Source organism: Eriocheir sinensis, chromosome 3, assembly GCF_024679095.1.
Source record: "Eriocheir sinensis breed Jianghai 21 chromosome 3, ASM2467909v1, whole genome shotgun sequence".
Taxonomy (NCBI): Eukaryota; Metazoa; Arthropoda; class Malacostraca; order Decapoda; family Varunidae; genus Eriocheir; species Eriocheir sinensis.
The window spans coordinates 22,964,505-22,989,421 of NC_066511.1; the positions used below are offsets into that span (position 1 = coordinate 22,964,505).

Genomic DNA, 24,917 nt, shown 5'->3' on the forward strand with positions numbered 1-24,917 from the left:
TTATTCTACCTTCTCTTTCTTCCTTTTTCCTTTCCTTCATATCCCTTTCCTCCTTCCTTTCCTTCACATTCTCCCTCCCTTTCTTTATCCTTCCTTGTTCCTTCACATCCCTCTCCTCCTTCCTTCCCTTCACATCCTTCCTTCCTACCGTCCTCTCACCACGCCTGGCCACGCCCTCACACACTCCCTGTCTACCTTTCTTTATCGCCTCGTTAAGTCTCCTCCTCGTTAAGCTAAAACGTACAAGTGCATAGCGGCCGCGTCTGTTTCTTGCTATGTCCGTCTTTAACTTTTATCTCCACACATTCCGCCGGCGCTCTACCTCTACCTCCCTTGTTATACGACCTCTCTCTCTCTCTCTCTCTCTCTCTCTCTCTCTCCCCCCCCCGTCGATGCTATTGGAGTGCTACCTGAAACTTTGGTAATATTCCATTCTCTTTTTCTTCTCTACTTTGTTCAACTTTCTTCGACAGATTTTTTTTTTTAACCGTTTATTGATTACTTCTTGTTCTCATATCCGCTTTGCTGCTGCTGCCTCCGTCTCGTCACATACCAGTTTTTTTATAATACTTTTTAACTATTCCTTCACCGTCGTCTTCTTGCTCTTCTACTTCTTCTTTTTTTCCCCTTCTACTCTCTCTTCGTTGTCCCTCTTATTATTTTTTGTTTCCTTTTTTTCTCTGTTTTTCCTCCCTTTCCTGGTCCTCTTTCCTCTCCTTGCTCTCTTCTTTACTTCTTTCACATTTTTTTTTTGCTCCTTGTATTTAATTTTCTGCTTCTACTCTTCTTCATCGTCCTTCCTTCTCTTCTATTTCTCTGTTTTTCCTCCCTTTCCTCCTCCTCCTCTTTCCTCTCCTCGCCCTCTTCTTCACTTCTTTCACCGTTCTGTTTTTCATCCTCCTTCTCCTCCTCTCTCCTTTTTTCCTTCCGCTCTCCTTCGTCGTCCATCTCTTTTCCTTTTCCTCCCTATCCTCTTCCTCACCGAGAAAGCACGAGAGTAAAAATTAATCAAAATCAATATACGACACGACAGGTAGTTAATTGGTTGGCCCGGAAAGACCAGGTACAGGTGATAATGATTCATACCGACGGTTATAACGAGCGGCAGGTGAGGTCTCGTAATGACAGGTGAGGGACGAGACCACGAAACTTCCCTCCCCTTCTTCTCGTGTTCCTTTTTCTCCTCCTTCTCGCCTTATTTTTTTTTCCTATTCCTCTCTGTTGTCCTTCTTCCTCCTCTTTGTCTCCTTTCTTTCTCTGCTTTTCCTTCCTTTCTTCCGTCGTTTTTTTCCTCTCCTTCTTCTCCTTCTGTTCGCCTCCCCTTTCATCGTTCTCCTCCTTACTTCTTTCATCGTCGTGTTTCTTCTCCTCCTCTCCCTCTTTCTCCTTCTATTCGCATTAATCGTCCTTCCTTTTCTTCTTTTTTCTCCTCCTCTCTTTTATTCGCCTTCATCGTCCTTTCTTTTCTCTTTTTTTTCTTCCCTTTCCTTTTCTTCTTTTTTTCTCCTCCTCTCTTTTATTCGCCTTCATCGTCCTTTCTTTTCTCTTTTTTTTTCTTCCCTTTCCTCTTCCTCTTTCCTTTCTATTCGTCTTCATCGTCCTTCCTTTTCTCCTCCTTTCTCTTTTTCTCCTACTCCTCGCCTTCATCATCCTTCCTTTTTGTCCTTCTCTCTTTTTCTCCTACTAATCGCCTTCATCGTCTTCCTTTTCGTCCTTCTCCTCTCTTTTTCTCTTTCTCTTCCCTTTCATCGTCCTTCCTTTTCTCCTTTTATTCTCCTCTTCTCTTTTTCTCCTACTATTCGCCTTCATCGTCTTCCTTTTTGTCCTTCTCCTCTCTTTTTCTCCTTCTATTCCCCTACATCGTCATTCCTTTTCTCCTTTATTTCTTCCCTCCTTCCCGTCCCTCCTTCCTCATCCATGTTACCGAGCGAGCGTCTCATCACATCAGCCTCCGCCTCCGCCACCCGCCGATCCAGTTTTTATAAGAACCTTCAAGTTTTTCTCTTTGAAGGGCTGGAGGGGTGGAGTTGGGGGGAGGAGGAAGTATTATAACGGGTTGCTTTTTTTGGTCTTCTCGTTTTTCCCTATATATATTTTCCCTGAGGAGTCAAGAGTTTTTGTTCTTTGCGGTTATATGGATGGATGTGGTTTTTTCTTTTATTTTTCTTCAGTGCAGTGTGAGATAATGCGCTTCTTTACTTCTACGGTTTTTTTTGCGTGTGTTGTTAATATTAATGAACATGATATAGGGTTTTTCTTTCCCTTATATGAATGGATGTGGAGTTTTTTCTTTTCTTTTTCCTCAGTGCAGTGTGAAATAATGCGCTTCTTTACTTCTACGTTTTTTTTTTTTTTTTGCGTGTTGTTAATATTAATGAACATGATGCAGGGCCTTCCTTTGTCTTGGATGAAAAATTTGATAAGCTTTCTATTTTTTTACATCGTTATTTTCAGCTCTGATCTTATTTTGTAGCATAAAAGTTATACCAATAAGTTATGTTTGTCGCAAGAGAGGGTTCATTTTCCCTTTTATGCTTGAATACTATTTTTTTGTATTTTTCATTTCTTTTACTTTCATTTTCAATTTTTTTATTCTTCCTTTATACTCTCGTTTGCGCCGCACAAAAGTTGGAGCTACCTGGAGTGAGGAGGAGGAGGAGGAGCAGAAAAAGGAGGAGGAAGAGGAGGAGGAGGAGCAGAAAAAGGAGGTGGAGGAGGAGGAGGAGGAAAAGGAGGTGGAGGAGTAGGAGGATGAAGAGGAAGAGGAGGAGGAGGAAGAGGAGGAGGAAAAGCAGGCGTATCAACTGTCTCGGATGCCCGCTGGAGGTCATACAAGTGTCGGGCCGTAAAGCCACACCTTGAGGGATTACCAGATCGATCGACTCATTCTGGCGGACCAACAGCGATGGTTTTTAACACTTAAGAAAGTCTGATTTATTACTGGACGTCCTCAAAGCCCCCAAGGAAGATGTAATGAAGCTATATTGCACGAGGAAAAATTCTTCCACACCTAACTGCATGTGGTGATCAAATAATTATTCAAAATGGTTAGAAATAGGAAAGGAAGGACCACTACACATTTGAGGCTTTCGTAAGAGTTGTGGGCATTTCTAGGGGTACGTTTATGACCCTGGTGGTATTTTGATCCTCCTTCTGTACCATGAACCTTTAAAAACACTCATTAGAACCAGGTTAATCTCCTTAGGCCTTAGGAAATAGCTGAGGTGAGAGGCGAAAACGTCTGAGACTATCAACGTTCCACACCTTTGACTTCGAGAATCACCAAAGAGTTGCACACCATCGACTTTCGAGAATTCACAGACCCCCATACATTCGATTTTAAAGAATCACCAAAGGGTTCTACATCTTCGACCTCGAGAATTCACAGAGCCCCATACATTCGACTTTAAAGAATCACCAAAGGGTTCTACATCTTCGACCTCGAGAATTCACAGAGCCCCATACATTCGACTTTAAAGAATCACCAAAGAGTTCCACAGCTTCAACCTCGAGAATTCACACAGATTTCCACACCTTCGACTTTCCAGAATCACACAGACTTTCGCATCTTCGACTTTTCAGAATCACACAGAGTTCCACACCTTCGACTTTCAGGAATCACCGGAAACTTCCACATATTTCACTTTCAAGATTCACCAAAGATTTCCACAATGTCGACTTTCCAGAATCGCACAGAGTTCCACATCTTCGAATTTCACCTCAAATTTCCCCGTTTCAGAAGGTCAATACCACAGTTATTCATATTATTCACGCTTGTCTAATGATGCCGCTATGAATCCACGCCTTTACACGGACTTAGCATCACAGTTAACATTCATTACTCTTTCTATGCACTTGTATCCCCTCTTACATCTGAGCTGGGACCTTCTCATGCCTATCACAAAGCCAAACACGTCCTGCACACAGAGTTAACGCAAAGGCAAACACACACACTCTAGCTACTCGTCAAGGAGGCTGCCAAGAGAGTGCCCAAGAGGATGATGCATCACTACATCAAGCCACGCCACGGATCGTTGTCGCCTGTTAAAGCCTCGCACACACAAGAGAGGCACCGCTTGGAGACAGTCGTGTAGCCCCTCAGAGGACAATGTGGCGCAATGATGCCTCGTGGTGGTGGTGGGTGGTGGTGGGGGCGCGGGGTGGCTGGGTGCACAAGGGGTCGTAAATATATATATCTCGCAATGAACCTTTCCACGGAGAGTATTGTAGTGCCGAAGTGACGATGATGGAAATAGTGATGATAGTTTTCCTACTCCTCCTCCTCTTCCTCCTTCTCCTCCTCCTTTTCCTCTTCCTCTTACTACTTTTTTTTTTCTTTACAGCAAAGGAGGCAGCACAAGGGCACACACACAAAAAAGGAAACAACAATAAAAAAAAAGCCCGCTACTCTCTGCTCCTGTAAAGAATCCGAAGAGGTGGCCGAAAGAGCAGTCAGTTACTACCATGATGATAATAACAACAACAATAATAAGGCTTCCACATCCAGCATTCACAGAGACAGCCGGAAAAAAAAGATAAAAAGGCGACGGAAAAAGAGGAAGAAACAAAAGAGAACGAGAGCTCCATCATGACATAATCTAGACTAGACTGACCCCAATCAACGTCTCCTCGATCAACCTCGCCAGCAACCACTACCAATAACGAACCGCAACACAAACAAACGCGTCCATAGCAGCGTTACCAAATTATCGTACTTAGCCACTCAGCACCTCAGATTTTCCGGTTTCTGACTCACAAATATCGTAAACAAACACAAACGCTTTTAACGATAACTTTAACTGGAATCTCGCTATCTGTGTGGGTACGAGAGTTTGGGGCACTGGAACTGATACATGCGATGTTTTGAGTACGATAACATGGTAACAGCGGCCCATAGCAAACTTCCCACATCCATCTCCCGTCCGCTGTTTGTCCGTGCCCGTCCGCTCAGCACAGACCAAACTTCCCGGTGCTTCCAAGTTACATATTTGCCTAAACGTTTTACAATACTCAGGAGGCTCGCGGAAGATGGAGGATGGGAGGAGAGGAAGAAGGAAGGAAGGAGGGACATGAAAGAGGAATGGAATGAGAGGAAGGAAATGGGATAGGAAGAGAGAAATAAGAAAGGACAGAAAAGAGAAGGAATGAAAGGAAGGAAATGGGATGGAAGGAGAGGAAGAAGGAAGGAAGGAAGGACATAAAAGAGAAGGAATGGAAGGAAGGAAGGAAATGGGATAGGAAGAGAGAAATAAGAAGGGACATAAAAGAGAAGGAATGGATTGAAAGGAAGGAAACGGGATAGGAAGAGAGAAATAAGAAAGGACATAAAAGAGAAGGAATAGAATGAAAGGAAGGATAGGGGATGGAAGGAGAGGAAGAAGGAGGAATGCATGGAATTAAAGGAAGGAGATTGGACGAGAGGAGAAGGAAGGAAGGAAGGACAGAAAGAAGAAGGAATGGAATCAAATGTAAGGAAGGAGGATAAGGTGAGAAATGAGAGATGGAAGAGAAACAAGGAAGTAGTGAAGGATTAAGTAGGATGGGAGGTTAGAAAAAGGGAGGTGGGAACAGGGTGGGAATGGGGAGTGATGGAAGATAAATAAGGAAGAACTGAACGAAAGAAAGGACTACTATAGGGTGGGAAGGCATGAAGAACGTGAGTATAGCGAGGAAGGTTGGGTTGCATGGCTAAATGAGGCTGGTGGTGAGGCAGAACCAAGTCTAATGAACCGCAGACGACGTAAACAGAGAGGGAAGGAAGGAAGAAAGGAGGAAGAAAGAAAGAAAGACAGTAAGACAGGAAGGAAGAAAGAAATGGAGGGAAGAAGGAAGGAAGGAAGAAAGAAAGGAAGGATGGAGTGAGGGAAGGAAGGAAGAAAGAAAGAAAGAAAGAAAGAAAGAAAGACAGAGAGTAAGACAGGAAGAAAGAAAGAAAGAAAGAAAGAAAGAAAGAAAGGAAGGAAAGAACGAAAAGAAGGATGGAGTGAAGGAAGGAAAGAACGAAAGAAAGAAGAAAAGGCACAATTATACACATAGTACAAGGAAGATAGAAAAAAGGAGACAAGGCTATAATAGGAATAGCAAGGAACGAATGGCAATGCGGGATGGCTATGGACGATGACAAAGTGACATGAAAAAAAAACAAAAAAAACAGAGAAACACAGCGATGGACGATGGAATGAAAGGAGGAGCAATATGAAAACCTGCAGGGGTGAGGATGAAGGGAGTGCATGCAATAACCTACGCAGCGTTCGGGGCAAAAAAAAAAAAAGTTACAGGGAACGAAGTAGTTAGGAGTGCTTGCTGGTCCTGCTGCTGCTGTTATGGGCTGGGCTGGGCTTGGTCTGGGCTTAGCCGGGGAGGGGCTGAGGCGCAAAAACAACGCTGATGACTCCTAATGCCACCAGTTGACGAGCCTCCCCTCCCACTCCAGCACCCTCCCCGCCCCTCCCGCCCCAGCACCCTCTCCGCCCCTCCCCGCCCAGCTCGCCTGCCCCATTACTGACAGCTGCCTGCCCTCTACCGGTCGGGAAGTGAGTGGGTTGGGTCATGTTGCGCCGCCCACACCGCCCACGCTTCCTGCCCACGCTACAGCCACTTACACTTCCACACACAGGCCGCCCGCCACCTTAGTCTAAGTCCGTATTTTTAAACGTATCGCCGCCCAAGCACACATATTTGACAAGGCTTTCGTAGGAGTTTGGGGCATTTCCAGGCGTAGCTTTATGACCCTGGTGGTAGTTTGACCCTTCTTCTGTACCACGAACCTAATAGGACACTCATAAGAACCCGACTGATCTATTTTTCGGCGTTTGGAAATAGTTGATGTGAGGGGTGAAGGCGTCCGACAATACCGACCCAACACCGACGCGCCACAGCCCAGCGAAGCGTGAGGGTGATGGTGTATAGGAGGGAAAAGGGAGGGAATTTCACGGAAGGCTGCAGACGGAGGTTGTATAGAGTGGAAGGATTGAGTGATGGGATGGTCATAATACGGTCACGCTTTAATGAATGAAGACTCGCTCGTATTCGGAAACTTTACAACAGCACGAACAAGTTAATAAAAAAAAATAGTGGGGCTTCCAGGTAATTAATCAACGTCATGTTATTTATATATAGAGAGAGAGCTGAGTTGAAGCCTCTGTAGTGAAAGAAGAGTGTACTGTGATGAAGAAATCCTACGATACCGAAACTAATGAGAAAGGTGGACTCCCAGGTGCATCAAAGGACAGGTAGATAGATAATAAGGGGGCTTCCTAGATAGATAAATGGGAAGGTGGGCATCAAAGGACCTAGGTAGATAGATAATAAGGGGGCTTCCTAGATAGATAAATGGTAAGGTGGGCATCAAAGGACCTAGGTAGATAGATAATAAGGGGGCTTCCTAGATAGATAAATGGTAAGGTGGACATCAAAGGACCTAGGTAGATAGATAATAAGGGGGCTTCCTTGATAGATAATTGGTAAGGTGGACATAGAAGGACCTAGGTAGATAGATAATAAGGTGGGCTTCCTAGATAGATAAATATTAAATTGGGCATCAAAAGAACTAGAAAGATAAACAGTAAGGTGGGTTTCCAGGTGCATCAAAGAGTCTAGATAGATAGATAGATAGATAGATAGATAGGTAGATAGATAGATAGATAACTGTAACTTTGGAATATAAATAGATAGATAGATAGATAGATAGATAGATAGCTGTAACGTTGGAATATTAAGCTACGTCTATACCACAAGTGAAGGTCTATATACAAGGATGCAGCGCAGAAAAAGAGAACCCAACAGACTGATTCAAAAATAAGAAAGATCAGCAAGGTTAATGCGTGACGAGGAACAGCATGACGAGGTACTGAAAATATTTACTAAAGGAAGAAGAGGAGGATAATATTCTTTACGTAACGATCGTGACGGGGGAAAAAATCAGGAATGTTAGAATGCCTACTTACAGGATTACGCAACTGAAAGGAGCACACACACACACACACACACACACACACACACACACACACACACACATACATACACACACACGTTACACAGATGCCATGGATACTTCGACGCATTTTATCGCCTCTACACCATTCAAGGCTTCCTGCAACCACCTGCTCTCCCTCTCATTCATCTTCCTCCCCCTCCTCCTCCTCCTGCTTCTCCTCACTCTACATGCTCGAGATGACACGCCCTGAAAGCCATGTACTCTTAACGCCACGCATGTCACCGTAAGAATGTTATCCGTAATGCAGGATGACGCAAGTAACCGTGCATGTGTCTGTAACGTAGTAAGGTTTATGCTCAGACGCTTCCTTCCGCCTCTCACCGGCACATCATCTATTTCCACAGGGCCGAAAAGGAGATTAATCGGGTTGTGATGAGTGTCTTTTTCTTTACGTTCATGATATACAGAAGCTTTGTCAGGCTACCACCAGGGTCATACAACTACACCCACCCCACCCCTGCTCCCATGGAAATGCCAGCAACTCCTATTATACGAAAGCCTTGTCAAATGTGTGTGTGTGTGTGTGTGTGTGTGTGTGTGTGTGTGTGTGTGTGTGTGTGTGTGTGTGTGTTTGGCCGCCGGAATGTTGAAGAATATAACCTTTAGCATCGTCCAGTCACATCTCCCCTTCATCTTTCTCACACTTGTTCCTCGAAACTTGCCCGTATACTTACCACCGAAGCAATCACCGTAATAAACCACATCACTGTCACTCATTTAAAGAATATTATTAGTTAGTCTGCATTCTATACCACACGTCACGACTAGCTTATTCAGAGCTATAAATCAGTACAAGATGAAGTATTAAGCAAACCCTTGAATACCCCAACCAAGATTACTCTCCACAGTACCACCACCTACAGAAATATATATACCGATACACCACAACAGGTTCACCATAACAACACACCATCTACAGAAACTCCTCCTACTACTATTATCTCTACTACTACTTGCTGCCTTACGCCCTCCACCCCCACCGCTAATACTACCAGTACTATCACGCACCACAAAACCTAAGCCACAAAACACCACAATTTCACGATCTCTTAACCTGACCTCTCTTCCCCTATCCTCTCTGGCGCCATAACAGTCCTCCTCCTCCTCCTCCTCTTCGTTCCTCTTGAAACTCCTTCCCCGACTCCTCTTTCCCCCTCCTTCCTCTCTTCTTCTACCAGTTCTTCCCTCGCTATCTTCATTTCCTTTTCAATCCTCTCTTTTTATCTAGTCGTTCCCTTCCCCTCTTCCTCCCTCTACTATCCTTCTCACTTTTTTCTCTCCTCCTCTCATCCATTTTCTCTCCCTCTCTCCATCTCCTATAACCCTCCTTCCACTATTCTTCTTATCTTTTTCTCTCCTCCTCTCATCCACTTTCCCTCCCTCTCTCCACCTCCTCGAGCCTTCCCTCCACTCCATCGATCCAGTATGCCATCTTCTCCCGTCCCCTCCCTCCCCTTCCTATTCCTTTTTCTACTTTTTTTTATCGATGAATACAAAAAAGAAGTGTTTTTTTTTTGGGTACACTTGAAGAGGAAGGAAAATAGTAGTGATGTACGTTGGTAGGTAATAGTTGAAGGAAGGGTTTGGGTGAACCATTCCCCCCTCCCTCCATTCCTCCCCTTTCATCCCTCTCCCCCTCTCCCCCTTCCTCCTTTCCCCCCAGTCCTCCCCGGGTGACAAGTACTGCCCCGCTCGCCACAGGGTCAAAGGCAGACACGGCAGCAGCCACGCAAGGGTCAAAAGGCTGCTGGGGTCAGGTCAAGGAGGGCAGGTGACTGACTGATACGAGAGAGAGAGAGAGAGAGAGAGAGAGAGAGAGAGAGAGAGAGAGAGAGAGAGAGAGAGAGAGAGAGAGAGAGAGAGAGAGGTGGGGAGGGGTGGCAAACAAACAGACAGCAGGAAGAAAGACAGACAAAAGGAAAAGCACTGAGACAGACATATCAAAACACATGAACAATATAAACAGGGAGGGAGGTAAGCAAATAGATAGATAGATAAACAGATAAATAAAAAAAATAGTATAATTATGTGTTTCTTCTAAGCAAGCAATGAATAATCTCACATTCCAATAAATTCAAAAGGATGGCAATGAACGTTAACTACACCATATTGTCTGCAATCGAAATTGAGTTACGTAATCATCCTATCATCATCGTTACGAACCAACGGCAATAATTATGTAGTATATTGCACAGACAACGAACTTAAATGAGTGAGCGAAGTATAATTTGTTTCTCTTTTGACTCATTTGCAAACTCATAACCTATAACGGAATCAATTTCAATGTAAATATTCTACACGGAAACGCCTCGTATTGAGTGTATTTACTTATGTATAGAGGATTAATTTCGTGTTGTCCTGTCTCGAAATCTACTTTTATCCAGCTTCGGTTTAATTAATGTCGTTTAAGTGTGTGTGTGTGTGTGTGTGTGTGTGTGTGTGTGTGTGTGCAAGGGGGACGAATCCATATCTACCCCGTGACCCGTGGCATTTAATTAATCCAGCGCGAAGTGGATATATACATTGGGCAAGACAGCGCGGGACCGATCTATCATAACGCCTGTGATTAGTGAGGCAAAACGAAGCTATACTATACATCTGCCTGCTTATAACACACACACACACACACACAGAGACGGGGCATGGCACAGGATGGCAGACTGGACCCCTTTTTGCGACAGAGGCAGCAATGTTGGCACACTTAGCCTCGGTGCCTGTCACGGGGCGAGATATGGCGGGGACGGGAGGGAAGATAGATCGAGGCGCTGAGGGGGAAAAAAGGAGAAAGTGACAAGTGACGGATGCTGAGAGAGAGAGAGAGAGAGAGAGAGAGAGAGAGAGAGAGAGTAACAACATAGGAGTTACAAGAGGCTATTTTTTTCTCTCAAGGTTCGTAGGCTATTATTATTACTATTCCCATATGTACTTCGAGAGAGAGAGAGAGAGAGAGAGAGAGAGAGAGAGAGAGAGAGAGAGAGAGAGAGAGAGAGAGAGAGAGAAAAACAACATTGGAGTTACAAGAGGCTATTTTTTGCTCTCAAGGTTCGTAGGCTATTGTTATTTTACTATTCCCATATGTACTTCTATTTGTGTATGACGTGACACAACAAAATAATAGATAAATAAATGAATAAATAAATAAATACAATAAATAGGAACACTAACACTAGCATCGATAAACGCGAAAGGTAAACACACATAAATAAACAATTATATGCGAGTAAACAAACAAACAAACAAAAAAAATCTTCAAAACAAACAAACCCAACACACACACATACACACACAAACAATATATAAATTAGCATAAGAAATATCGTGCCCACCAAAAACAGACAACCACCACCACAACAACCACCACAACCAACATTACCAGAGGGACATGTAACAACCACTCCCTCGCTGACCCCAAAAAAGAGAGCTACCACATTCCTCTCACGCACACACACACACGCTTATCCTTTTAATCTTAAGCCTCCACTCATCCATCTGTCCGTCAGGCCGCACATCCGTCACCACCACCACCACCACCGCCAGAAGAGGGCAAGATGCTACGTCAAGCCCCTTCAGGATGGGCCGCGTGCCAGGGACCTGAGTGAACGGCGGCAGGCGGGTGACAGGGGCAAGGTGTCAGACAACAGGCACTTCGCTAACCCTGCCTCCCTACCTCCCTGCCTCTCCCACTCCCTTTCTTTCCGGCTCCGACACCCTCCCACCCCTAGACACCATACCATCACCATCCCCGTCACCACACCACCCTTCTCGGCTACCACCAACACTATATACTTCTTAACCACCCTCATCATCACCATCATCACCACCCTACCCTCCCCTGCCACCATTATTACGTCTTCACCACCCTCATCATCACCATCAACATCACCACTCTACCCTCTGCTGCCACCATCGTAACCATCATCACTACAATAACCAACATACCACCAATCACCTCCTCTGTTATCACCATTATTAAGCTACGTCTCCTTTACCACCCTCATCATCACCGTCACCACAACCACCACCATCATCACCACCACTAAACCCTCTTCTGCGACCTTCTTCACCAGACTTCCTCTTCACCACCAAAGGAAAAAACAAGTTGGAAGAGAAAGAAAGGGTTAGACAGTGGAAAAGCACAATAGAAAGAAAAAAAGAGAAAGCCGACAAAATATAAAAAAAAGAATGAAAAAATAACGAGAACATTAATAAACGCAAGTAACTGGAAAACAAGACACAAAGCAAATAAATAAATACCTAAATAAAAACAAAAAAATTAAAAAAGGAAAATGAATTAAAAAAAACACCACACAGCCAGGTAAGATGCAGGTGCGCGTGACATTTTTTTTTTAATTAGAAGCGTCCTAATTAAGGTGGGTCTTTTCAACACTCCTTTCCTTTACAGCCCCATTACTAAGGCAGGTGTTCTAAATCCAGGTGATGGATGTGGCCAAAACTTCACCAGGGAAAAAAACAAACATCTTTCATCCCTCTAATATAATGAAAAAAACAATGAGAGAGAGAGAGAGAGAGAGAGAGAGAGAGAGAGAGAGAGAGAGAGAGAGAGAGAGAGACCTGCCCTGCCCTACCTTTCCACATCAAACACACACCCCGCACCGTCGTTACTCTGGCGATAAAATATTAAACGAGCGACGCCGCCCGACTCTCGTTAAGCGCAGCAAAAATCAGCATCGCCGCGACAATATTTTGCTCCTTAAACACGTATTGCGCCGTAAATATCCACAATTTATTAGCAGGCATATTTCAGGGGGCGGTGCGCGACTAGCAAATCAATCATACTCCATTAAAAAGGCGTAAGTGATATATTGTAACGTCCGTCAGCACCAAGACGCATGGGGTAGTCAGTCACAGTAGAGGCGTCACGAGATTAATCAAAAGTGTCGTACCCGTTCATAGTTTGCCGTTCAGTATTTTCTTTAACATTAATTGCAGCTACTACTACTACTACTACTACTACTACACCTGCTCTGTATATGGACGAGTGCACGGTTCCATATATTTTTCCTTTGTGTCGTAATATAGTTTCTTCGTTGATTTACAAGTATACAAAAAAGGCAAAACTGTTATGCCATAGTTCATCGGTTCACAAGTTCCATCACAACACACACACACACACGCACACACACACACCTGCATGCATATTCCACATTCCACAATATCTCGTTCCAATTAGTCCACTTTCGCGCGGCGCCCACACTGTCCAGGCCCAACCAAACCAGCCCACCACTGCATTTGCATCTTAATGACGACTTCAAAGGCCGTCTGTCTGTTTAGTTTTAAGTCTCTTCTTCGGCACCATGACTCACGGGGGGTTAGAAAACTCATTTGCGTATACCGCCGATGACTTTCCATTTTCCTTTAACATTACTTGCATGGTGTGTGTGTGTGTGTGTGTGTGTGTGTGTTTATTGTGGGGGGGGAGGGATTTTTTTATTAAAGTTTTGTCGTCGTCTTTATCATCATCATCATCCGTTTTCATTTTTGGTCAATTTTCTTCCTTTTATTCTGAGGTTAGACGTTCGATGGCTGTCCTCCAAGTGTCTCTATCAAGTGCTTCCTCCTCAGTGAACTCCTCCTCCTCCTTAACTCTCATATATATTGATTTCCTCCGTGCCGGTCTTCTTGGAGTTGTGACAGGATTAATTTGTTTTATGGCTGTCTTCCGCTGCATTAAGCTCCAGTGATTGGTGGCTCATATCTCCTCCTCTAACATAATTAACAACGATTCATAATGTTCTCAGCGGTGCTCATATATCTCCACATTGGCGACGCTCCCACTTGCGTTGTATCCATCACACTAAAGGGACCAGGTAGGGAGGGAAAGGAAGAGGAAGATCACGTTTACCCATCGAAGCGTCTCCCGTTCTCCGCCTCCTCTTTTAAACCCCGCTCGAGACAAGACCGCAAGACAAGACGGGTCGGGTCGTTCGTCATAAATAGCTCCTCGGCGTCATATTTATACACATGACACACGGAACAGTCCTGCCAGAGAGTTGGACCACTGGGGCAGGAAAGAGGGAGCGAGGGAGCCATCGAGCCAAGGTGGGGTACGAAGTTTGACCCCAATACCAGTGGAGCGTGGCGGGAGGAAGGCTAAACGCTAAGGGCTCCATCCCTCCTCCTGCCGCGTCCGACCTCACTCTCACCCTTCCTACTGCCTCCTCCTCCTCCTGCCACCCTTCCTTCCCTCTCCGTTGGCCTTGACTCAGCGGGAGGTATACTTTGAAAACCATAGATTAAAGAGAAGGGTGGTAACACGCTCCCCAGAATGTCATACAGCACCGTGGTTGTAGTTGAATCGATTTATGTTCTACTCATAAAATGCTGGTTGCTTGTAGGAAATCTATATACGCATAAGTGTTTGGCAATATGACGCTTTCAAGGGATTTGTCTTTGGATTACTGAGAGTTGAAAGGGGATTATGTTAAGGATGAATAAGTAGGTAGACCGAAAGAAAACTAAAAAAAAATGAAGGGAGGAGGATGAAAAGGAGGAGGAGGAAGAGGAGGAGGAGGAGGAGGAGGATAAATTAAAGGAGGACGAAGATGAAGAGGAACAAAGTGAATACAAGAAAAGAAGAGGAAGGAAAACAAGAGAAAAGGGAATAAAATTTGTAAAAAGAGATGAAGAAGAACAAGAAGAGCAAAAAAAGGAAGAAGAACAAGAACAATAAGCACAAGAACAGTAACAAGAAATCGGAGAAACAACCCTAAATTAAAGAGCATGCCCCCCCCCCACCCCCCCCGTAGCCCTACAGATAACATCACCTAATAAACTCCAATGATTACGACTTTCACTCCGGCCTTTTACACGATTCACCGCGAAGGAGTGATTTGCAAGAGGAGGTTTACGGTTTACTCGAACAGATACAGAAAGACGAGTGAATAAGATACCATAAACAAGTACATAAATTAATCAATCAGCGGAAAGGAGCAGGTTGAGTAAGTTTATCAAACATACGGTATTTAAAAGGCAGATATAAAAGGTGAGGCAGACATGATTTTAAGTTAGTAGATGGAGAGAGAGATTTAGTATATTCAAAAGGCAGAGCAGATAACATATAGAAGAACAAGAATAAAGAGATTAGCTGAAAGAAGTCGGTGGAGTGAGAGGCTTAGTAGGCTACATTTAAAGGGCAGAGATAAGAGATGAGAGACGAGATGATAAATAAGTAGGCGGAGTGAAAACAGATAAATCAAACGCAAAAGGAAGAGATAAGAGGTGAGAGACGGACATGATGATAATTGAGGAGGTGGAGTGATGGAGATTAAGTACGTTGAAAAGACGGAGATAAAGAGATGAGACAGACATGATGATAAGTGTTTGGCAGGAGTATAAGAGCGCCTCGCCTTCGTCTGTGCTTTTAAAAGACTGCCAAGGATGCTAAGCGGGCGTGACTGACATGGCTCACTGGTTCCAATGCTCCATCAATACTCGGGTGGGACGCTTGGGCGCAGGCAAGAAAAAAAGAAAAGAAACGGTGATAACTTTATGTACGGAGAAACGAACATCAATAAACGTCCTGCGAGTAGCGATTATCATATGCAAATGGTTGTAATAAATAAAACTGGCTGATATGATTTCTTTTAGTTTTTTTCCTCACTGAGTGTACCTATATATGTGAGTGGAAGTGAACGTAAGGAAGATAGACAATAAACAAAGCATATTAATGAGTAGTGTATATATATTTGTGTGGTTGACTATTATAAACGTAAAGGAGATAAAACATAAAGAAAAAAAGATGTTAAAAGTGGTGTAACATATTTCTGTGTAGCTGGCCATCACAAACTAGTGGAATGACAAGAATATAAGACATACTAAATCGTTTTCTTCCATTAGCTTTTGTATATCGTGGCTCTGATACTTCATACATTCTGGGTTGTTGTAATACAGGCAAATACTTCATACATTCTGGGTTGTTGTAATACAGGCAAATACTTCATACATTCTGGGTTGTTGTAATACAGGCAAATACTTCATACATTCTGGGTTCTTGTAATACAGGCAAATACTTCATACATTCTGGGTTGTTGGAATGCAGAGAAATACAAGCACGAAAAAAAACTTATAACTGCACCTTTTTATTTTCTGGCATAACTAGAGCGTGAAGTAGTTATATGTTCGAGTTATGTTTCCCTTCCTTCCTCTACATCTTTCCTCTTCCTTTCTCTACCTCTTTTGATTTTTTTTTTTTAGGAGCAGCGAGTAGCGGGCTTTTTTTTATTATTGTTTCCTTCTTTTTGTGCCCTTGAGCTGTCTCCTCTGTTGTAATAAAAAAAAATCACGAGTTATATTTTGCGGGAGGCACTAAACTAACTGCGGCACTCTCTTAATTATCTTAACTCTGAAAAAAAAAAATGTAAATCTTTTTTAACTTTGCTCTTAAGCTAATGAGATGAGTTAATTAAGACTTCTGGAACGAAATTTACACCCTTCTCTTCTTCGTTCTCCTTTCCTTAATTTGAAACATGCGCTAAAATACTGCATCTATATCCATTTAGCTATTTCGCTATTTTCCTTTCTTATACATATACAAATAAACCAAAATGAACTCCTACGTCTTTGTATCTTGTCTCCTGTTATTAATGGCAACGGTAAATTCACTATAAGCTTTTCTTTCTTACATCAACGAGACATATTTCTTAGCCTTATTACATTGCAAGACAGCCTCCATCCTCTTCGTTTCCCTTTCTTTTAACTAACCATCTACAAGCTCAAGGTTCAATGTGACGGAGATGAGCACCGAGGCCACGCGCAACTGTATCGTATGACCGTAACTTTCCCTTCACCTTCCTCCTATAATCTCATGTCTCACGCTCACAACCAATTTCGTCCCCTTAATAATCTCCTCCGCCTCCTTAATTAATGAACTAACAACCAGAACTAACTCATACCGTATCGTCAATCTTCCCTTCGCCTTCGCCTTCGCCTTCGCCTTTTACCCCCCAGCGCATGACACACGTTCAAGGCGAGCACTGCCGCGAGTCACCTTGAGGTAAGCCGTGCCATTCATCGTTGCCAACACCTGTCTTTAATCCCGACGTCACGGAGGTGGTCTAAATACTTGCTTTCTTCTTTCATCTCTCTTTTTTCCCCGCCTCTCGTACATGACTGGGACACAGAAAGTTAAGCAGGACTTCTCTGGCAGGCGCACCGTGACAGGGGGGGAGAAGAAGAGGAGAGGAGACGGGAGGAATAAGAGAGAAGAGAGGAGAGTTGGGGAAAATAGATGGGAAGCAGAGTGAAGAAAAGATGTGAGGAGAGGAGTAAAAGAGAACAAAAGAGGATAGGGAGAGGAGAAGACAGGATAGGATGGGGGAAAAAAATAGGAGAGGAGAGGAAAGGAGAAGAGAGGAGAGAAAAGGAATAGAGGAGAGAAGGAAAGCAAAGAGGAGAGGAGAGCTGGGAGAAAAGCGAACAGATAAGAGGAGAGGAATAAAAGACGAGGAAAAATTCAAGGAGATAAGAAGACGGTGAGAGAAAGGAATTAATTTAAGAACGAAAAATAGAAGCAAGAATTAGGAGGAAGAAAAAAAAGGAGGAGGAGGAAGAGGAGTTGAAATAGGGGGAAAAAAGGAACGGAACGAATTCTTTAAGGAAATGTAGGAGCCGAAAAAACATGGGACGGAACCACTGGAAATGAATAATGAAAAAGAGAGGGAAGAGGAGGAGGAGGAGGAGGAGGAAGACAGATCGAGCCAGGAAACGAAAAGACGCGGAGAAAGACAAATCAACCAACAGAACAACCTAATGACGCGGAATCATTGAGGTCGAGTGGGCTGGTCAATGAAATAAATAGACCTTAAATAATCTGGGTGTTCCCTCGGCCGCCGAACGGGATGTGGCGGAAGGTTATGGGGCGTGAGGAGGAAGAAGGAACCTGATGATAGGGAAGAAAGAAAAAAGGAACATAATATTAATGGTAGGTATTACGATAGGGAAAGAAACCCGATGAAAAGAAAGAAAAAAGAGCATGATATTAATTATTACACACTGCTTTATGATAGGAAAGGAAACAAGATGAAAAGGAAGAAAATAAAGAGAACATAATATTAATGGTAGGTAGTAGTGCTTTACGATAGGAAAAGAAACCAGATGAAAAGAAAGAAAAAAGAACATAATATTAATAGTAGGTTACAGTGCGTTGTGATAGGAAAAGAGACAAGATGAAAAGGAAGAAAAAAAAGAAACATTATATAAAGAGTAGGCGACAGTATGGTCGATATTTTGAGACACTTTCGCTTCTCACATCAGCTATTTCTAAAGGTCAAAGAGGGGATCAATCGGGTTCTAATGAGTGTTTCTTTAGGTTCAGGGTAAAGAAAAAGGGTCAAACTACCACCAGGGTCATAAAACTACTCCTGGAAATGCCCCAAACTCCTAGGAAAGCCTTGCTAAATACGTAAACTTGGGTGACGAAATGTTTAGTAATACAGCCCTATGCGTTATGAAAGGAAGGGAGAGAGAAAAAAATAGTTAAATATATGAGTGCACGAGTGTGTGAGTGTGATTATACTGTCTGAAGTGAATGAGTAAGAGTGAGCGAGTAATTGAGTGAGTGAAGAAAGACTGAATGCACGAGGGAATGAATGAGTGATTTAATGAGTTTCTTGGAAAGAGTCTGTTGGGAAATGAGCGACTGTTGGCATGGAGAGAGATTTTTGCAAGTGCTTTCTTGGTGGTGGCCGAAATGAAGAGGTACATAATGAGGGACTTTTACAGCGGTTTCTAGGTAGAGGGCGCCACTGTCTAAATGTATCGGTCTTTCTATCTAAATCTCAGACGCTTTCGGCTCTCTCAACAAATATTTCCGAAGGCCACAAAAAGAGATTAGTCGAGTTCTTATCAATGTTTTTTTCTCACATTCATGGTGCAGAATTCTTGTCATACTATTACTAGACTCATAAAACTACCCTTGGAAATACCTACAAGCTCTACGAAGGTCTAATCAAATGTGAGTGTGTCAGCCCTGAAATGTTTTGGAAGTATGGGTCTCAGTCGCGAGGTCGCTAGACAGATGGATCGATGAGTACCGTGGTGTCCTTTACGTATATGAAAGTCCCCATCTGAGTCAACAAGATATAGTAGGAAGGGATTTATTAGTTAGCAAAAGAATGAATGAGATGAACAATAAATGAATGATAAATTTGGTGGCTAACGAGAAGATAGCTTACTGATTGTGGCTCTGACGATGACGCAAATGTATAAAGGAATGAGAAGATGAAGTGAGACATTGAGGAATTGTGGTGGTTGACATGAAGATAGCATTTTTTTTTTTTACAACAAAAGAGACAGCACAAGGGCACAAAAAAGTAAACAATAATATAAAAAAAAAAGCCAGCTACTCGCTGCTCCCAAAAAGAATCCAAAGAGGTGGCCGAAAGAGAGGTCAATTTCGGGAGGAGAGGTGTCCAGATACCCTTCTCTTGAAAGAGTTCAAGTCGTAGGCAGGAAGAAATATAGAAGGAAGATTGTTCCAGAGTTTACCAGCGTGAGGGATGAAAGAGTGAAGATGATTGTTAACTCTTGCATAAGGGGTTTGGACAGTATAGGGATAAGCATGAGTGAGTAGAAAGTCGCGTGCAGCGGGGCCGCGGGAGGGGGGGGGGAGGGGGGGATGCAGTTAGCATGTTCAGAAGAGCAGTCAGCGTGAAAATATCGATAGAAGATGGAAGGAGAGGCAACATGGCGGCGGAAATTAAGAGGTAGAAGACTATCAGTAAGAGGAGGAGAGCTGATGAGACGGTTAATTGTTAATTGTAGCTCTGAAGTTATGTAGCTACACGAGAAAAAACTGATATTACATCTTCAGAAACATTACAAGCTTAATTTATATGACAATGAAGCTACGTAAACCTCTTTTCCCTCCAAGAGCACGCCGCTTGAAGCCCAACTGAGAGTCCGATTAAAAGACTGAGTGCTGCTTTAATACCTATAGGGGGATAATTATTGCGAAGGGACTATTGAGTTGGTAATGATGATTGACAACAACAACCCACCCCCCAAAAAAAAAGAAAAAAGAAAAAACAGGAACACAATCTATATTACGATCGGCAGAGTCTGAAGAAAATCTGATACAGCACAACTTTTCTAACCAAGTGTCCGCACCGGATTACACACACACACACACACACACACACACACACACACACACGTTCGCCTTTCACCTCTCACCCTCTCCTCACCTTCCCCTTCCCTCCCCTTTCGTTCTTCTTTCTCCCTCTTTCCCACTCCTCCTCATTCCCTTTCCTTTTCCTTCCGCTTCCTCAGATTCTCTTTCCTCCTCCTTTCTATAACCTCTCTTCCTCCACCTTACCTTACTTTCCATCACTCATTCTATTATTTTTCCCCTTCTCCTCTTCTTTCTCTTCCTACTTCCCTTTCCTTCCCTTCCAACCCCTCTTCTATCTTTTATTATCTATTCCCCCCAATTTTCCCCATTCCCCTTCCCTCCCTTATCCTTCCATTACACTTTATCTCCCCTTTGCCTCTCTCCCCATCATCCCCCACCATAGGCTCCCTCTTCCCTCCTTTCTCTAACTCTTCACACCCTTTACCGTTTCCCTTCTTCTCCTCCTTCAAAAATCGCATCGACCGTCACTTCATGACAACAGGAGTAAATTAAAAATACGCACCAAAATGCTTTGAACTGATCTGCAGGCACCAAGTGACTGTCAGACAGATCACGGCTCAAGAGCAGGCGACCTCATAATGAGTCAATAGGCTTTCTGTTGCCTGTCGTTCCATGTTTCCATGCTTCCTCCTCCGGTTTTTCCTTCCTTCCTCCCTCCCTCCTCAACCAACCCCTTTCCTTCCTCTTTCCCGACTCCCTCCGGCCATGCACCTCTCCTCCTCCTTCCCATTTCTCCCTCCCTCGACTACCTCCCTTTCTTCCTCCCTCCCGCACACTCCCCCAGGGCAGCAATAACCTCTGTTTCGTGCACAGGTGGTAGTATGTCCTGCGGTGTGTAGAGTGAGGAAGAGGAATGAGGAGGAGGAGGAGGAGGAGGAAACATGGAAGAGCTGGCAACATAACGCTGATTATTTTATTACGAGGCTGCCTGCTCTATATAGTGATGGAATAAATTCGTCACCCAAAACCATCCACACCGTTTCTACAACCACCCCAAACCATCTTCAGAAACATCCCCAACGTTCAAAACCACCCCACTGTCTTAAACCACCCAACCGTCTCCAACCACCCTCACCCATCTCCAGAACCACCTCACCCATCCCCAGAACCCCCATCCCCCATCTCCGACATCGAACCCCGCCCACCACCCAAACCATTGCCCCTCCTACTACCCATGACACCCTCCCCTTCCCCCACTTCTACGGTCATGCAGCCTCGGGATAACAATGTTCACTTTGATCCTAGCCACGGAGGTGATCTGCCCCGCCCTACACTGGGTCATGGGTTTCCTTAGGTTATGTGACGCCAGACAACCCCGCCACGCCCAGGCCTGATACTACCCGACCCGACCGCATCCTGAAGTACAGCAGCGTTCAATACCCAGTCCGGTTTAAGGTAGGGTGGGTTGGGCTAGGATGGGTCTAGAGGGGCTAGTTCCACATTGGTACTCGGGATCTACACTGACAATAATTAGAAGAGGATTAAATTATTTGTTATGGTGGGTTTTACCAGGAAGTCACTCAACAGACTGGCCTGGCCCACGGCGTTATGGACTCGCTCAGTACGAATATATGGCGTTGTCGATTTTTATGTATGGCTGTGAGACATGGACAGTGAGTAGCGGAGAGGCGTGTTGATCCCTTTGGTATACATAACAATGGTGGGTCTTACCAGGAAGTACCCTGGGCGTATGCTCCCCATTAGTTAGTTGGGTTACGACCAGCGCGTCAACCACGACTCAGCGGCTCGAGGAGGTGCCAGTCACGCATACACTTCAGGAATATGGCTGAGTGGTAGCGTGCTGGGCCCACATTCACCACGTGATGGACGACGCGAGTTCGAATCCCCACGCTACCTCCTGGGATTTTTCAGTCACCGCCGAGTGGCTTAAAACTACCCACATGCTGTCCTGAAGTCCACCCATCAACCCGGACTCTAGAGGAAACCGTCCAAGTGAAGCAAGAACGAGTTCCGGGGGGCAGCATGAGCCAAGAGAAGATGGCGCCACTATAAACACTTGCCTGCGCCATGACGGCCGGGGCCAAACACCATCCAGGCCCCTCAAGCAAGCCTACCGGCGCTATAGGCGTAGACGTAAAAAAACAAACAAAAAAACTATAGCACTACTTACACCCCGACCACTCCCGACAACATCCCCGACCCGGCTTTCCTTTCCATCTCCTCGGGATAGGAAAACAGACCAAACAACAACGAATCTAACCGTACACGGCTTTCTCTCCCATTCCTCAAGATGGAGAAACAGACAAGACAAGGAGGGAGGAGGGAGAGGGAATAAAAAGGGTTCCATTGTGTTCTTTCATGAGGCTCTAATCACTTGTACATACATACATACATACATACACACATACATACATAAATAAATACATACATAAAGGACTTCACAAAAAAAGAACTGTATGGGGAGGAGGGGGAGTAAGGACAGTGAGGAGTGCATGGGGGAGAGATTGAAAAGATGAAGGAAGGGGCTTGGATGGAGAGCAAGGAAGGGAAGAAAAAAAAAAAAATAAAGAGGTAAAGAACGTTAGCATGTTAATGAAAATACACTAAAAATAAGAGAAAGGTAAAAAAAAAAAAAAAAATCATGGCGCTTATTGATCAAAGGAAGGAAGTAAAGAAGAAAGAAAAGAAGGGAAGAAGAAAACAGCTAAGGAAAGTTATTTAACAAACCACTGAAAATACACTAAAAAGACAAGACAACATGAGGCGACTAGGTATAATTTTAACCGCCTCTCTTCCCACCAGATGGCGCTATATTAACGTCAAAACTCGAACCCTTGACCATCAGTTAGAGAGATCCGGAGTCACGACCTTTCACCGCTACGGCATCTTAGTCCGGAGCTATAGAAGGATGGACGGCGAGGAAGAACACAAGGCAAAGGAAGAAGAAGGAGAGGAAGAGGAAGAAAACCCAATCCGAACATAACAGCGACAGAAGTACGAACAGGTCACGAAGAGGAAATAGCGGCAAGTGAAGAGAGGGAGGGAGAGAGGGAGAGGGAGGGAGAAGAGCTATGATATGAAGGAGAGATAAAGAGTAGAGAGAGGAGAGAGAGGAGAGAGGATGGTCCACGATGAAAGGAAAGGAGCTGGAGGAAGAAGGTGAGGGCGGGGTAGAGAGAGAGAGAGAGAGAGAGAGAGAGAGAGAGAGAGAGAGAGAGAGAGAGAGAGAGAGAGAGAGAGAGAGAGATTCACACACACACACACACTCACTCTCACTCTCTCTCTCTCAAAACTGTACTGTACTGTTTGTGAATAAAGTTAAATTAATCAATCCATCAATCAGCCAAGCACTCTCTCTCTCTCTCTCTCTCTCTCCCCGCACCTCTTTAATTCTATCACTCGCTCCACTCGGCTTTCAATCGGGTTTAACAGCATTTACGGCAATACGAGCCCTCCAGCCAGCCTTCTCATATGCCCCATCACGAGTCACACATTCCGGGGTAAACAACGCTAAAGGCTGTATAAACACGCTGGACAGATAGACTACAGGGCCACGGAGGGGAAGGGAGGGAGGGAGAGTGAGGGAGGGAAATGGGAGTGACAGGAGAGAGTAGCAGAGTGAATTTAATTGTTACTGGAATCGAAAACATTTAGCTGTCTATTCTTACATGTGTTCTCTCTCTCTCTCTCTCTCTCTCTCTCTCTCTCTCTCTCTCTCGTATTTAATCTAGCTTTACTTATAACTGGGAAACTGCGCATGACATGAAACTGACACGTACGATATTTAGGTTTATTCTGCAATATTCAGACAGCACGATAACCAATGCAAAGGAGAAGTGGTAACACACACACACACACATGATGGGGCAAACAGTTGACCCTCGTGGTTGCCAATCGTAGGATAATTCGCTCTTATTTGCACCCTCTTACTACACACACACACACACACACACCTGGTTTGTTCGCCACACCTGTCGTGCAAGTGTTTCCTTTTTTTATATATTTCAATGCTGTTCTCTTTGTCCCTTGATACCCTCCCCTCCAGGTGACCCTCCACACAACACCTGGCAGCTACCTGTATTAACGACCAGTAGTAGTAGTAGTAGTAGTAGTAGTAGTAGTAGTAGTAGTAGAAGTAATAGTAGTAGTAGCAATGCAAAATGTTATACTGGTGGATAATATACCTCTAAAAACTTTTCATAATGCGGAATTTAATAATAATGTACAAGTTACTATTCTTTTTATGCGTATCCGGTTACTCCTTTGTTATATTCTTCCTTTCCTCGCTGTTTCCTTTTGCATCGACTATTTAGCGTCCCGGAGTAATGGATTCTTCCCACTACAGGCTCAAGGGTCCGTGCAACAAAGATGAACACAGGGGCCATGCGCAGCTACAGGTTAAGCCCCCAACATTCCTTATTTAACGTATTGCTGATTCCACGCATCATCATCATCATCTATTACCATTTCTCCATCGATTGCTTCTTCTCTAATCTCTATTCGTGTCACGTGATCAAATTATGTGTCCCTAGAATACATTGATTACCTCGGCGAAATTAATAAAAAAGTAAAAATAAATAAAAAAAACCCTGTTGTTACTTTACCATATTTGTCTGGGATTAGTATTTTTATGATTTCCTTCCAATGCAACAGTTTAATACAGATGTTTTTGTTGTATTAATTAATGTATTCTCGCGTTGATAGCGCTGTATATTCTCTTTAAATGCCCCGAGGTGGTTTTCCGTTTCGTTGGCAACACTGACCACTCCCACACCACCGCTTCTGTTGCCGCCTTCCGCCTCCCCCATC

The 24,917-nt window shown here is 44.1% G+C and overlaps 1 protein-coding gene across 7 annotated transcripts in view; it reads right to left on the bottom strand.

Annotated features, from left to right (window-relative positions):
- The window catches only part of LOC127006798 (kazrin-like), a 140,583-nt gene that overhangs the window by 109,904 nt on the left and 5,762 nt on the right, over positions 1 to 24,917 (bottom strand). The window contains exon 1 of one of the 7 annotated variants that reach the window (XM_050877213.1): positions 3,953 to 4,026. The exons of 5 other annotated variants lie outside the window; for them this stretch is intronic. The gene's annotated coding sequence lies outside the window, so the exon portion shown is untranslated. Of the gene's footprint in view, positions 1 to 3,871; positions 4,027 to 24,917 lie in introns of those variants that run through there. One more of the 7 variants, XM_050877214.1, reaches the window with a different exon arrangement.